Below are 12,137 nucleotides of genomic sequence, written 5' to 3' on the forward strand. Positions count from 1 at the left end.
GTGCCATGGGGAATCCAAATTTTCCCATAGGCTGGCTAACTACAGGTGGCTTATAGCCCCATATTGGTTGCCAAATCTGTTAGTGGGCAGACTGAAGGGAACCCCAGGGCCCCAAAACTTGTATTCTCTAAATGAGTTCAGCCATCCACTATATAAAGACAAAGCATATTCTTTTTTTTTTTTTTTAAGATTTATTTATTTATTCATAAAAGCACTGGGTACAGTCAGAAGCACGGGAGGGTGAGAGAATTCACCAGAGCCAGAGCGGGGAATAGAACAGCCAGAGTGAAGAAATACACTGCTGAGGGGAGCAGCAGGCGTGGCAGGAGAGGTCTGTCATGCCATGTGGTACCCTCGCCGGTAGCCGGGGATCGAACCAGCGCTGCAGAGATCTAACCTGCGCGGCAGAGGCTGCGGCCAGCTTCGCAGCAGAGCGCTCAACCGCTGTGCCACCAGGGGAGGCCCGACAAAGCATATTCTTAATGTGTAAGACCTTCAGTAGAAAAGAGCATTAATAGAACTAGTATGCAATAGTGAGAAGAGAAGGAAGTGTCTGAAAGAATAGTGTCTGAAATTAGTGTCTAATAGTGTCTGAAAGAAAGACCCAAAGTTACCTGTTCCCTTGTGGGTAAATGTCCAGTCAAACAGGATTGGTCCAAAGTGGGGGTACGGAGACCCAGAAGCTTGTCACAACTCTAAGGCACCTTCTGGCAAGAAGCATAGGAAAGGAAAGGTACAAAATCAAATTTCAAGTCAAAACAAAGGCTGCCATTATCAGTCTCCACAAGGTCTCTCACCCACATCTCTTCCAAGTGTATCATTCCATGTTCCCCAAGTCTCATGCAAATCCAAGGCAGAGAAGAAAGTACAGCTTCCTGGCATGTCTTTCTGGTTCACATGCCTCTTGTGATACTTCTCTTTGAAAGTGGAATGTTGAAATCCCCCGCCACAAATGTGTTTTTTCCAAAATTTGTTTCCAGACTAGATATTGGTTGCCTAATGTACTTTGGTGCTTTTTCTTTTAGTGAGTATATGTTGATGAGTGTAAGTATTCCTGATATAATGCTCCCTTAATCATTACCTCAAGTTCCTCCTTGTCTCTCATGATCTTTTTAAACTGGAAATCTCTGATATCATGGTTCCTACCTTCTTTTAGAATTCATTTGTGTTGTTTTCAAGCCTCTACTTTGAGCTTATTTTTGTCTTTGGAATTTAAGTGTCTCCTGCATATTTATGTTTAGAGGCTTTGTCTTTATCTTTCATTTTGTTCTTATTTTGAGTTGTGATTTTCCTTTTAATTTATTTTTATAGATTTTTTGTTATGTATTTACTTACTATGTTTAATGTTTTCATAAATACATGTCATGAGTAATGTCATGGTTAATTTGATTAGCATAGACATACATAAAATCTTTTCTGCACCACCATTTTAGACTTCTTAAAGAAGTATTAACTTGTTAATGCAAGAGACTGCGGAATGAATGCTAATTTAAGAAATTCCCTAATGGCTCTGATTTAGTACCTGTGGGAAACCACCAGGTGGCAGTGCAAGCCAAACAAAATTCCCATTGACTTTTGAGATTTATATTCAGTTACATAGTAATTAGAATGAAATTAGTAATTGAGTATTCATATTTGAATAGGTTTATTTTATTTTATTTTATTTTTTAAAGATCCATCTATTTATGCATACAAGAGCTGGGGTACAGGCCAGAGATGCTGGGGGTGAGAGGATTCACCAGAGACAGAGTTGGGAACAGAACAAGCAGACTAAGTGAAATACACTGATGAGGGGAGCAGCAGGAGAGACAGGAGAGGTCCGCCGGGCATGTGGGTTGCTCCTTGGCCGGCTGGGGATTGAACTCGTTCTACAGAGGCTTCGGATTGCGTCACAGTGCGGTTCTCAATCCCTTGTGCCACCAGCGAGGCCCTGAATAGGTTTTTTGGTTTTTTTTTTTAAGATTTATTTATTTATTTATACAAGTACTGGGTACAGTCAGTAGCGCGGGAGGGTGAGAGAATTCACCAGAGCCAGAGCGGGGAACAGAATAGGCAGACTGATGGAATACACTGCTGAGGGGAGCAGCAGGCGCGGCAGACAAGGTCTGCCGCACCATGTGGGACCCTCGCTGGTGGGCGGAGATTGAACCGGCGCTGCAGAGGCTGTGGCCAGCTTCGCAGCCCAGAGCTCAACTGTTGCGCCACCGGGGAGGCCCCCTGAATAGGTTTTTTTTAAAAGTGGTTTTTATACTAGTTTTAAAGAAGTGAGGTTTTTATTTTTTTTTCTTTAAATTTGATTAAGTTGCATAGGAAAGACCTACCTGGAAGAATATCTCTGTATTCCATTTCTGACATTAATGAGATGTCTTTGGTTGATAAATTCCCTGTACTACAGAACTACATGTCCTATGCTAGTCAGGAAAAGAGTAGACTTCTTTTGTGGGTTAGATTTGTCTTACTTTTTAGGTCATTTATGACTTGAGTGTAGTTCTTAGTCACATATCTTGAGATAAACACTTGCTAGATTAAAAAATATTTTTGTTTTATGAGTAAATATGTGTGGCACATATTTTATGTCTATACAGTCTGAAAGATATTTTTAGAAATATCTGTTTCCATATTAGTAACCTTGCTCTTCCTGGTGGTGGATATTTCTTTTGGGGAACAGATAACATTAGAGAATGTTCTGTGACATGGTACTCCTGTGGGGCACAGAATAGCTCAAAGCACAAAACCTAAAACCTGGGTTTATTAGTGTCTTTAGTTGTGTTAATGTTGATATTTGTATTAGTCACTTCAAAAAGAATTTCTAACTGCTCCACTAAAGATTTGAAGTCTTCTATATGCGTGAATTAAATCCCTGAATATTGAGTTAACTTGAAATTAAGCACACAGAGCTCCTGTCAGGAATTAATGAGAAATCATAATGAGCCCGTCAGGGCCTGAAATGTGGGAGAAGATAGAGGATTTGATCCTTCAATTCTTTAAAAAGGGAAAGAAGGAATTTCAAGAAACTTTGGTCTATGAACATATGTGGCCTCCACTATTTAATATACAATAAAATAAATGATTGATAAATGGTTAGAGGCAACATCATTTATTCATGAGAAGCCAGGGTGGGTTCAACACTCATTATGGCAAACTGTTCTTTAATAAGTTGTTCAGATATGCAAAGTAAGGAAGGGTGGAGAGCCTGGAATTCCAAATTTGAAGGTCCTTGGAAAAATCTTTCACAGTACACTTTTGACTGAAGTGAGATATGTCATTATGTATGTTGATAATAAATTGAAGAGCTTCCCAGGGGATTGGGCTTTGTAGATTGATGTCAAATGGGGTATTTCTAGATGTTTCTTTAGCCTCTTTTATTGGAGGTTTGGATAAAGAGATTAAAGACAGTCTTACCAAATTTGGGGCAATATAAAATTAAAGAGAATTGATTCAATAGTCAAATCAGGATCCTAAAGTCTTAGGATTAGGTGACCTTGGTAAGTTAAAAGGAAAATTTTAAAGAGAATATATGTAAAGGCCACTACTTGTATCTTAAAATCAATAGCATAACCAAAGTAAGTTATATCTTAGCTGTAGCACATCTGGAAAAGACTTAAGGGAGTGTAGTTTGCAGTGAAGATGGCATAAATTGGCTGTGTACCATGACTGTTAGCAGAGTAAATTCTAACTTATGTTTCATTTTCAAAACGTGTGGAATGGATGAAGAGAAAACATGTCCCCCTTTATCCTGCTGTCAAAACACTGTTTTTCAGTTCTAGGTGCTCTACCTCAGGTTGGACATAGGCAGTTAGAGATTGTGCAAGATGAGACAAGAAAAGAGCAATAGAAGCTGTTCTATAAAGAGAGTGACTGAGGAACTAGGTCTTAAAAATGCAGTACCAGAAAAATGGAGGGAGACTGGTTTCACATATTAGGAAATGTGGTTTAAAGGGAGGGAGACTCTCCCAGGCCTGGTTCCCTGGCCTGGGAGTCCCACTTTATTTCTGCTCTTTTTCTCCTCAATAAACTTTTTCTTCTTCTAAACAAACAAACAAAAAAATAAAAAAAATAAAGGGAGGGAGACTGGTTTCACATATCTGTCAAGTGAGAGCAGGATTAGTCTTGTTCTATGTGATCTGAGTCATCAAATTTAGATTGTGAGGGTAGAAACCTTAAAGAAACAGGTATGAATTTCATAAAATGACTTTCTGATGACTGAAAGTCATACTAGATAAAACAAACTATTTCAAAAAAAATAGTGATTTCTCTTTCATTATGTGCTTAAGGCTGGATAAGTAAAAATTTAGAAATATTTGGCAACTGATAATTGAATAAATGTGGTAAGTGCTTTTGAATTTTGATTATTTTCTTAAGCCGTGATTATGCTAACACAAATCCTTAAATATTAATTCATCCCAATATTCCTAATATGAGTTGATTTTTGTTTTCATTGTCTTTAATCAATAGAGATAGTACTTGGATTTTTTTTTTTTAATAGAGGCATTTTTTTTTTTATTTGTTTGTTTGTTTATACAAGTACTGGGTACAGTCAGAAGTGCGGAAGGGCGAGAGAATTCACCAGAGCCAGAGCGGGGAGCAGAGCAGGCAGAAGGACCCAAGTACACTGCTGAGGGGAGCAGCGGGCGGCAGGAGAGGTCTGTGCGCCATGTGGGACCCTCCTCCGGTGGCCGGGGAGCAGCCGGGGATCAAACCGGAGCCGCAGAGGCCGCGGGCAGCTTCGCAACCCAGCGCTCAACCGCTGCGCCACCGGGGAGGCCCAGTACTTGGATTTTTAAAGTAATTTTGCTGATTCAGTATATCTGTAGTTTTCACATTTAATAGATAAAATTCACTGACAAACTAAATTCAAGGTGGTAAATGGAATGGTCAGTGTTGAAGTGACCACAGACAGAAAACCCTGAGAATTGGGCGATTACCCCCCAAAACTACAGAATCGCCAATCCAAGAATAAGCGCATCCTGGGGGTGGATGCTGTGTGTGGCTTGTGGCTGAGATCACAGCCAGAGAAGGCCAGGAAGCCTGATGGCTCCTGGCATATGATGGTAGATGCCTGAGTGGTTCTCCCACCACGTATGAGCAGTGCCTTTGGTAGCAGAAGTGGTGGATCATCTGCAGGTGCCAATAATCATGTTTTTTGCCACTAGGTTGGTGCCCTGCCTGGACTTATTTGTGTTCTGTTTCATTATTCAGTTGTATTTTCTTTTGTGGGCCATGGCTGCAGTGTTTATGTCTGCTAAGGGAAAATTGTATATATGTAGTCTGTATAGCAGAAAACCCTGAGAGGGTGGATTGTAGGGTAAATGATTTTCAGGCTATTCTACTCTCCTGCCATTGGGATTGCCCTACCTGATGGGGCACCTGCATTTGTTACATTGTCGTAAGTTATGTTGTTTACCACTACTCAGTATTGAGATATCTGCCAAGAGAGGCAGGAGAGAGAAGGAAAGAGGGTATCACCAGAGAAACCCAGAGTGAAGACTTGCAGGGGCTTGGAGGCCTACTGGCCTCCTCCCCGCCCCCCCTCCCCCACCTCTGCCGGCCATGTACCTGCTTGCTGCTATACAAGTAAAAGCTCAAAAGCCTGAGAAAGCCACCGAGGTCTCCAGAACTCTCCTTTACCCGGTCTGCCAAATCATAGAAAACCTGCTCGTGCCCTTCCTGGCACTACAGTCAGTTAAATATAATTAAATAACAAAGAATTCCTTAGCCCTTGTGGAATTCATGAGGTAGTTCAGCATGACCATATGCATGTGTACAACAAAAATAGACTTAGTTTGTCCTTGAATTTTAAGTCTTTTCATAACACAACTGCTGCCTAAGGTAATGTATCTGTAAATTCCTGTCAGAGTCTCTAACATTCCCCAGAAAGGGTTGGCACAACCAAATCATTTCTTTAACTAGTTTAGCTATTTAAAATTATGTAGTATGGTGTACATTTCAATTCAAATGAGACACAGATTAGAACATCAAAAAGCAGACAGAAGGAATGGGCAATATATATCTTAATCTCAGTTCTTTCCTAGAATTCTTAATTTCTGGACTGAAATTTAAATTTTATGGGACATTCAATCTTTGCAACAACACTGAATAAAAGATATTCATTTGAGGACTACACATGGATTACATATTTACATACACCGATTCCATGTCACACACTGAATTAGAACATTAGTAGCAACGAGTGAAACACACATGACCCAAAAGCAACCTGAAATGTCCTTGCCAGTTGAAGGAAAATGAATTAAAATCAGGCTATTTTTCGCCATCCACACATTGAAATGCCTTGAAATACGGTGTTTTCCACCATTGGGACATCTAGCAAAGATGAGCCTTGCATTTGCAATGATGTATGTGTGGCTATGAGTACAAGCAGTGTAAAGGGGGCTGGAGGGGATTTGCTGTTCTGCCTCTCTCAGTGTTGGAGTCTCTTGGAGTCTCTGCTTGCTGTGTATATGCCTGTCTCAGCATTAAAGGACTGCAAAATCCACCCAAGGCTCCTAATTCTCTTCTGTCTGAACTGACAATGAACCTCTCTGATCTGGGATGGATGCACAATAGCTATTTTCATTAATTTAGATTTAAATCATCCTTAAGTTTTTTTCCCCCCTATTTCAACATGTGTATTATCCAGCTCACAGGAGACATCATCTTTAAAGCTTAGGTATAAATTCAGCGTTGGCAACTTAAGCCTCTAAAATCTTGATATCTAGAACACTAAAAATCCTGTTGGAAGCAATGTGAATATTTTGTGTTGGTTAGAGTATAGAAAGCCGAATACAATAAGGAAAATGCCTTTTCTCAGAACTACATGTATATTAGCATAATTTACCTTATGCTCCAAATACTGCTCCATATCATGGCAGTTACGAGGATTATAAGAGTGATTATAGAGAGCACAGAGCTCTTCTATATCTGAAGATAGTTTGTTTTCTTCCTTTCTAGATTATTTCTTCTTTACTAGACTCCAAATCCAAAGATCTAGTCCAGTGATAAGAACAGGCAGTTGTCCATGTGATGGACAGGTTGGCAATAGCATAGTTTTTCATTCCTGGTTGTGGTGGCGTTACTTTTGTAATCTAACAATTTTCTCCTCTTTTCTAAACTTCAGTGTAGTACCAAAGATAAGTGAAAGTCCTGATGGGGCCAAAGAGCTCCATTCACTTTGCACTGTGATAAGAGCTACCGTGACACATGACCATAGCTGGCCAGTAAGTATTCTGGTGTGTGCCTTTTCCATAGTGGAGTCAATAGGAAAACTGCCTTTGCTTCCTGGACGGTAGCTAACTTTCAGTCTGTGGAGAAAACTTTTCTGCTTGTTAGAATGAGGTCCATACAAGAGAAATGGAGAGGAGAGAAATGTCAATATTGTTTGAAGTCTAAATCTAGTCTGTCTGATGCTCGTTCTAATAAACCAGTCCCATTTCCTTTTGTATAAGTTGATGTGTATTTCTGTGATTTGCTTCCTGACTAACACAGATTTTAAAAATTTATAAAGATTTTATGTAATATTATTTTATAATGTAAAGACACAGATGATTTTGGTATGATGATGATAAAAATAAGCGCAATTTTTAAGGTATCTACTATGTGCTATGCATTACAATAGTGCATCATTTTTTTGGCTTTTTTAATCTTTAGAACAACCTATATAATTTAGTTAGCTATATCTGTTAGCTATTGCTCAGTAACTATCCCAAAACTTAGTGTTTAAAACAATAAAAATTTACCTAAATTCATAAGTCTGTGATTTGGTTAGTAATTTTCCTGGATCAGGCCAGGTTCATCTGATTTTAATTTGGCTTGCTTATGAGTCTGCAGTAAATTGGCAGATTTTACTGCCAATTTCTGGGGACTGACTAGTTTGGGATGGCTTTAATCTTGGCTTTGGAGGTTGGTCGTCTTCTCAGTTGGGGGTACAGGGATGGCTGTGTATGGGTCTATAGCAGCAAGCCAGGTTTGTTCACATGGATATTACAAAGTTCTTAGACAGTGAATAGAGCTGTGAAGTCCTCTGAAGGTTCAGGTCAGATACTGGCATAACTTTGTCTCTGCTGCATCCTATTGGTCAAAGTACAAGACCAGCCTTGAGTCAAGGAATGAGTTAATAGTGTCTACTCTTAATAGGACAAGCTGAAAGTCAAAGGTAATAACAGATACAGGGAGGCATGAAAAAAATGGGAGCAAAACTAAATTAGTAAAAAAGATATTATTTGGTGTTTGTTTCGGCAGCATATATACTAAAATTGGAACGATACAGAGAAGATTAGCATGGCCTCTGCACAAGGATGACACACAAATTCATGAAGTATTCCATATTTTTATTGGAACAAGAACAGACACACGGGCAATTGAACCAAATAGAAAATCCAGAAATAAATCCACAGATTTATGGTAAACTAATCTTTGACAAAGGAGCAAAGAATATACAATGGAGCCAAGAAAGTTTGTCCAATAAATGGTGCTGGGAAAACTGGGCCACTACATGCAAAAAATGAAGCTTGACTACTACCTCACACCACACACAAAAACCAACTCAAAATGGATTAAAGAACTAGACATAAGACCTGAAACCAGGGCCTCCCCTGGTGGCGCAGCAGTTGAGTGCTGGGCTGCGAAGCTGCCTGCAGCCTCTGCAGCGCCGGTTCTATCCCTGGCCACCAGCGGCAAGGGTCCTACATGGCATGCAGACCTCTCCTGCTGCGCCCGCTGCTCCCTTCAGCAGTGTATCTTGTCAGGTCTGCCTGTTCTGTTCCCCGCTCTGGCTCTGGTGAATTCTCTCACCCTCCTGTGCTACTGACTATACCCAGTGCTTGTATAAATAAATAAATAAATCTTTAAAAAAAAAAAAAAGACCTGAAACCATAAAATATATAGAAGGAAATACAGGTGAAACACTACATGACATACACTTCAGTAACATCTCTAAAGACACATCACCCAAAACAGTGATAGTGAAGGCAAAGATAAATAGCTGGGACTACATCAAATTAAAGAGCTTCTGTACAGCAAAAGAGACAATAACAAAAACAAAGAGACACCCCACCGATTGGGAGAAAATTTTTGCACACAACACTAATGATAAAAGACTGATCACAAAAATCCACAAAGAGCTGATGAGACTCAACAAAAACAAAGTAAATAATCCAGCCCCAAAATGGGCAGAAGAGCTAAAAAGAAACTTCTCTGAAGAGGAAATGCAAATGGCCAACAGGCATATGAAAAAATGTTCAACATCACTTGTAATCAGGGAAATGCAAATCAAAACTACCATGAGATACCATCTTACACCAGTGAGAATAGCACATATTAAGAAAACTAGCAACAAAAATGTTGGCGAGGATGTGAAGAAAAAGGAACTCTCCTGCACTGCTGGTGGGAGTGCAAACTGGTCCAACCACTATGGAAGGCTATGTGGAGATTCCTCATCCTTCTAGGTATTTACCCAAAGGACACAGAAATATAATTCAAAAGGGCACCTGCACCCCTATATTTATAGCAGCACTCTTTACAATAGCTAAACTATGGAAAGAACCCAAATGCCCAAAAATAGATGACTGGATCAAGATGTGGTACATATACACAATGGAATGTTACTCGGCAATCAAAAAAAAATAAACTCATGCCATTTGCAGTGACATGGATGGAGCTAGAAGGGATCATGCTCAGTGAAATAAGCCAGAAAGAAAAAGAAAAATAATGTATGGGCCTCCCCGGTGGCGCAGCGGTTGAGCGCTGGGTTGCGAAGCTGCCCGCAGCCTCTGCAGCACCAGTTCATCACCAGCCGCTGGGAGAGGGTCCCACATGGAGTGCAGACCTCTCCTGCCACCCACTGCTCCCCTCAGGAGTGTACTTCGGTCCTTCTGCCTGTTCTGCTTCCCGCTCTGGCTCTGGTGAATCTTCTCACCCTCCCATGCTTCTGACTGTACCCAGTGCTTGTATAAATAAATAAATAAATCTTAAAAAAAAAAAAAAAAGAAATCATAAAAAAAATGAAAAATACTGGATGGTCTCACTCATAGCAGGAATTTAGAAAACCTAAATAAATGACAGGAAAAAGACTAATTATTATAAAGCAAAAATCAAAATCAACGAGCAACTATAAACCAGAAACACACTACCAGGGAGGGGGTAGGAAGGAGCAGGATCAAAAAAGGGGGGGTGGGGATTGTATGGGGACTAAAACCAAGATGAAAATGCATACATTGTGCAAAAATGAAAAATAGTGTAAACATATATATAAAATTAAAAAATATATATATAATTTGCATTGCTTCAAACATTGAGACAATTACTCAAGGTCACATGGTTAGTAAGCAGCAGAGTCAGGATTTCAGCCTTAATCTTCTAACTGAAAATCTCACTCTCTTTCAATTTCTCTGTAGTCTCACTGATTGAACCACACAGTCCAGATATCACAACTTAATTAGTTTCTAAAGTCTTGTTCTTAGATCATTTTTGAATGACTTATAAGTTATTATAAAGAGTTCTTTATTATAATAAAGGCATTAACTTTCTATGGGGCATTCTTGAGTCACATGTATAAGCATTTTTACTTATATTCATATTCAGAAATAAATGAAGTTCCTATTTTCATCCTGTATCACAGCTAGGATTTGAGAGATGACATATTTTTTTGGAAAAATAGATAAAATAACATATTATCTAGGAAATTTTTAAATGATGCTTAGAGGTAGTGAGGAAATAATGAGTTAAGGCAGATGGGAAGCTGGAATATGGAAAATCTGTAAATGGGAAATTATCAGCAAACAGAAAAAAGAGACACAGTAGATCTCAATTCTGTAGGAGTCTGTGGAGTAGTAGTAGTTGTGGTTATAATTTCAGTTGAGGAATCATTGCCTGTGGGTCTGCTAGGCTTAAAGGGCTGCTTAAGCTGCCTTTCTGGCTATGCAGTTTGGCCTTTTCAGTACAAAGTTTATTTGGCCCAGTCAATTAATTACCTAAGCTTAAATAATGCAAACTACTGACCCTGCAAAAATTCCTCTCAAGTTAAACGAGAGCAGGATGCTTAATTCCCTGGGACAATGACTAAACATCATGAGGCATGACCAGGAATGCCTGGGGAGCCATAGACTGATGTGTAACTTTGCATCCCAGAGAATGATCAGCGGAATGCCTTGTTAATAAGATGGGAACTATGAGTGGGGGTTGGAAGCTTGATTGTGATCTTCAAACACAGGCCATAAAACTAATCTGGATCTGCAGGATCATCTCCCCCCAAAGCATAGATAACCTAAGCATGCATTCACTTCTTTCTAATTTTTTTCTCTTTTTCTCCTGCCCCAAGTAATTGACTCTGTAAAATCATTCAATAAATAAAAAGGCCAGGTTTGCCTTCTCAGCAGCATCCTGCCATAACAGCTTGCTCTACAACTCCCATTTCTGTGACAATGTGGTGCTGCCTGATGCAACAATAGCCTACTGTGAAAGACTGCATGTATATTCCGGGACCAAGTCTCTTCAAGGAGCTGTAAAAGAGCCTGGGGAATAGAGACAATATACAAGAACCTGGTATTGCATTGCAAGACTCAGATACCCTGATACCAAAATAATTTAGCTCAAGCCCTCCTTGCATGCATATTTTAAAAGTAGAAGTGTTATAATTATCTCTCTAGAATAGTCTTCAGGGTGTTGGTGGGAAGGAGTGTTGGTGACATAGCCAACTTTTGTCACCTACCACTACAACAGGGTCTGCTTTCTGGGGATTACAAGGCAATTAATAAAATAACCACATTCAGTAAAACAGACAAGAAACTTGCTTGAAAAGCAATGTGCAATTGGTGTTCCAAAACACCTTCCTGCCTGGATTTGGGAGAGAGGTTACTTTTTTTTTTTTTTTTTGTAAATTCTGTTCTTTTTTTTATTATTATTTTTATTTTTATTATTTTATTTATGTATACAAGCACTGGGTACAGTCAGAAGCGCGGGAGGGTGAGAGAATTCACCAGACCCAGAGCGGGGAGCAGAGCAGACAGAAGGACCAAAGCACACTGCTGAGGGGAGAAGCGGGCGGCAGGAGAGGTCTGCGCGCCATGTGGGACCCTCCTCCGGTGGCCGGGGAGCAGCCGGGGATCGAACCGGCGCCGCAGAGGCTGCGGGCAGCTTCGCAA

At 39.9% G+C, this 12,137-nt stretch overlaps 1 non-coding gene across 1 annotated transcript; it reads left to right on the top strand.

Annotated features, from left to right (window-relative positions):
- Positions 1-8,222: 8,222 nt before the first annotated feature.
- LOC119230279 (U6 spliceosomal RNA) lies at positions 8,223-8,329 on the top strand. The gene has a single exon (XR_005121723.1). It is a non-coding gene; the product is annotated as a U6 spliceosomal RNA (small nuclear RNA).
- Positions 8,330-12,137: the final 3,808 nt, after the last annotated feature.

This window comes from Talpa occidentalis, unplaced genomic scaffold (assembly GCF_014898055.3).
Source record: "Talpa occidentalis isolate TD23 unplaced genomic scaffold, MPIMG_talOcc4v2.1 talOcc4.6, whole genome shotgun sequence".
NCBI classification, from domain to species: Eukaryota; Metazoa; Chordata; class Mammalia; order Eulipotyphla; family Talpidae; genus Talpa; species Talpa occidentalis.